The following is a 4,297-nucleotide window of genomic DNA, read 5'->3' on the forward strand; positions in this document are numbered from 1 at the left end:
TTATCTATAATATGTATTACATGTATTTAGAAATCAATTTTATTGATTTTATTGAACATTTTGATTTTTTTAAGCAGTAACACAGTTATTTTCGTGTCGAATAGCGTTTCTCATTTTTTTTAGTTGACATTATACATACGAAGAACGAAGAGAGCAGTAGAGACGTGTAACTCGATCACAATTTTTGTAACGAATATGAAAGATAAAACAATAAAATAGGCAAAGCGGCTTTTACCAAAGAACGGAACAGAAACATATAAAAATAATACTTTATTCCTTTAGAAATAAGGTTGCTTTCTTCTGTTTGTTTACATTCTCAAAAACGCCGACCGCGGTGTTTGCGGCAAATGCGACAAAGGCGGCGAAATTGCTTCTTGAAGTGATCTGAAACAAAAAATGGGGATTTATATAAGCGAGACCCACTATAAGTGCTTATTTACGGAGATGTGACGCGTTGCGCGGCGCGTTGTCACCCAGGTTGTCGTACATTACCTTATGTGCGATAACGCGGCCCGCTGCTGAACGAACCCCCAAAACGCCGTGTAACGCATCGCGTCTCCGTAAGCACACTAGTACTAAGTCCACTAGTCAGTCACCTTACACTACCATAGTTATAAAACCTCTTCATTTTTTTTAACACATACATTTATTTAGTATAAACTAGTTATTGACTGCAATCCCGCCACTCATGATCGGGGTTGTGCTTTGTATAAACATCATGTCCCGGTGTGAATTACCACTGGGCCTTTGCAAGAACGCACAATTTTCTAGCAGCTACTTTAGTCGAAATGAACGTCTGCGTCAGGATCCCTGTCACAACTCTCAGATCCTCTCGAAATACATATAGAGAGTTGCTACCTAATTGCTACCAGCTACCATTAGTTGCTACCAATTGCTACCCTCGTGGTTTTGAAGATATTCAGCATCTAAAGGTGATGATACTTCCGAAAAGCAGGAGTGAAGGTGAACGGGCTCCTTTTAGCGATGAATAGACACGCTTGTGTTTTGGCATTATTGTATCCTACTTTGAGACTGCTAAGACATTCAAACGCTCTATCATAGTCTCTCTTACCTCATCTACGTGAATGTGAGGAAATGGCAACGGTGTAAATAAATCGTACTTACTGTTGGAACGTATCATGCACTGGAGGAATATTTTCTTTATTCATGAAATATCCTCTCGCTGATCTTTTGAGCTTCTTCCTGCGGGCGCTTAGTTTTAGACGCCCTTTTTGCCCCATTCGCCAAGTTTTTGAATCTGTTCCACAAAAATAACATTATAATTATACCAAGTTATAATTACACGGTATCATATTTTTTTTTAATAAAAATTGCATATGCCAGCAACAAACTTGATTCAATTTGAAAAAGAACGTATTCGTGTTTTTTCAAATTGTAATTGTTCAATTATTATTGTTTCATTTTAGGTGGAAGTAAAGATTTGAAAATACAGTATTTGTATAAATGTATTTTATTCAAAATCAAAACTCATTTATTCAAACTTGGCTGCAAAACAGCACTTTTCGAACGTCAAAAAAAATATTAAATATAATATATTAATTATAAAATATTAGTCACAAAAGTACCTAGAAAGTATGTTTACCAAAAATAAAGTACGTAATAAAGTATATAATAAAAATATATAATAAAAATATAAAGTATATAATAAAAAAGTATGGTTGGCAACCCTAGTCGCGTACCTACTCACGGAGCCCACGCGCGATGACCACAATATAAATATACCTAGGTACCTACAGCGTGCTCGAGCAACGCTCATAGAGACACGGACATCACACGATGTTTTGGCGCAATCGGCGCTCTCGCACTCAAAGTTTGAACAGTACAGACCTACAGCCACAAAATATGTAGACTACACTTTTTATACCTACTCACAGTTTACACACACTATTGACCGTTCGAGCGGGAACTGTTGGACGCGCAAGCCGTGAGTCCAGAGTTGAGGGCCTCAACTTGAGGCACAATATCGTGTCCGTGACTGGTCTCTGAGCTGTGTTTATGGATTTTACGATAAAAATTATCGTAAACCTCAAAACATTTTGTGATAATACCTACCATCTTACCTACCGATAATCAAAATAGTTCATTTACAAGCTTTTATGTAAGTACTTACCCGCGGCTTCGTTCACGTTAATTACGAATAGGTACATAGCATACGCGGCAAGTTGATCTAAAATGGCGATCGTTTCTATGGTTACATTTTGGTTCAACTTACGTGCCGCGAATAATAGCTAGGTACCTACCTAATAAATAATTTACGATAGTGCCATCATTTATAGAGCAACTGGTGTACTTCTATCCTACCTACCTATCGACACCACCGGAGGCAAAGTCCCAAGTCGTGTGGTTCAACGGTAAACCAGAAACGTACCTATTAGCTTTACTCGTACTTACCTACTTTGATTTATGGAAAAATAATAATAGTACCTAATTTAGGTATATATGATAAGTAGGTAAGAGGTAAACCTATCTAATAAGGAAGCTTAGGTATGATAACTTGTACTACTTACCCATTGTTTCTTGTTTCTTATTGTTTTCCACACGTGTTTTGCACTCAATGAAAACCACTTCACTGAAATAGTATCCACTATTCCACTCAAACCAACAATTCCAATCACAAACGAAAATACTAAGTCCAAAGTTCAGTGCCAAGTCAAACAGATAAAGAAGGTAGTATCGAAATCCAGAGTTTTAGCCGGGGGTCAGTGTAATGTTTACGTACGATAAGCGCTAGGAGAATAGTCTACACACATACGATACGAAAGACGTGGGCCGCAGCAGCAGACTGAGCCCAAAACAATACAAACAAATAGTTGCACTAAAATTTGCACAGTTGCACGACAAAATATCGTGCAAAACGTAAAAATTGTGGAAATAAGCATGTGTGTATAAGCGTCTTTCTCCGCTCCGCCCCGCGCTTCTGCCGGGGGGAATGCTATTGAGTGAAATGCACGACAATTCATCGCAAAACGAGTACGTAAAAAAAGACGAAGAGTGCTTCAGAAAAAAGCGTTTTCTGAAAAAACTACTGTATAAATCAATTTGAAATAAATTTTATAGAACTCTTTAGTAATTGAGCTATGTCGGAGCGGACTTCGTTTTGGAGATTTTACATGTTTTATGGGACTTTTTAACACTCAAAGTTGCGTTAAAATTGTCTAGAAAAACGGAACTTTGTTGGCTCATAACTTTTTACTGGGATTTTTTTATTTTTTTTTAAATCCGTACAGACAAACTTAATAACAATATAAAACGATATCAAGTTTAATTTTGAATGTATTATGTCACAATGTAGAGTAAAAGCACTCCGAACTTTGTATGGGAAAAATATCGACTAGTGTAACCTTAATGAAACTTTTCAACAGACAAGCATGTATACCTTCTTATGTATGTCTTCTATAACCCCATTTCACAAGTCCAAGAGCAACTTTTCTTAATATTATACCTTCCACTGATTCTCAATACATTATTACTTAGAGCAGATTCAAGACGTAGTTATTATTTCATTAAACACGTTCTAACTCCCTTGATACTAACAAATGACAGTAGCACTAATACAAAAAAAATACTCAACATAAAACAAGCTTTCTTTTGATGTATCACTTTATGCTAGAGGAGAGGTAGCCCAAAACGCTCATTCTCCTTTGTAATTACTTACTGAAATTATTGATCACTTCCACATAGTTAGCTCCTTACTATGCAAATCAGCAAATATTTGACGTCGATATAATTAGCAATATGGACGTTAACACCCGAAGCGTAAATGTATTTGTATCAATATTATCCGAAACGCCATTACTGGTAATTAGTAATGGCATTTGATTGAAATACAGGTTCCGAAATCTAGGAGCTGCAATAACGTGATTGGTTGAAGGCTTTAGGAGATGAATGACAATGCTGATAATATTGACGTTGGCACTCGTAGTGATTGTGTAGATACAAACTATTGTACTACTGAAAGCAAAATCAAATGTAGCATCAGTGTTCTAGACGATAAAAGCGGAGACAATGATACACTATAAAAGATTGTAGCCAACACTAAAATGCTGCTCGAACAAGGTCGATAGCACGCACAGACCCGGGATCAGATGGCATGTTTGCGAACATCGTCTGAAATACCAACAAGCTGTTAGTTAACACAATGTATTTATATGCTTGTCGTGTGCTTATTGTTTTTATATTTGTACAGTTTTGTAGTACGAGCTTTTTATTTTTTTTTGGTTTATTTTCACAGGCTTTTTCAGCGTTACATTCGTAGTCATATGAATATCCTTTTTTG

The 4,297-nt window shown here is 36.5% G+C and overlaps 1 long non-coding RNA gene across 2 annotated transcripts; it reads right to left on the reverse strand.

Moving 5' to 3' along the window:
* Positions 1–255: 255 nt before the first annotated feature.
* Positions 256–3,339, reverse strand: LOC124636491. 2 transcript variants are annotated; one of them, XR_006985133.1, is made up of 3 exons: positions 2,529–3,339; positions 1,126–1,258; positions 256–384 (listed from the first exon to the last, which is right to left on the reverse strand). It is a non-coding gene; the product is annotated as an uncharacterized LOC124636491 (long non-coding RNA). The 2 variants fall into 2 exon arrangements; XR_006985134.1 differs by lacking the exon at positions 2,529–3,339 and adding an exon at positions 2,234–2,249.
* Between the last annotated feature and the right edge of the window lie 958 nt (positions 3,340–4,297).

This window comes from Helicoverpa zea, chromosome 14 (genome assembly GCF_022581195.2).
Source record: "Helicoverpa zea isolate HzStark_Cry1AcR chromosome 14, ilHelZeax1.1, whole genome shotgun sequence".
NCBI lineage: Eukaryota > Metazoa > Arthropoda > Insecta > Lepidoptera > Noctuidae > Helicoverpa > Helicoverpa zea.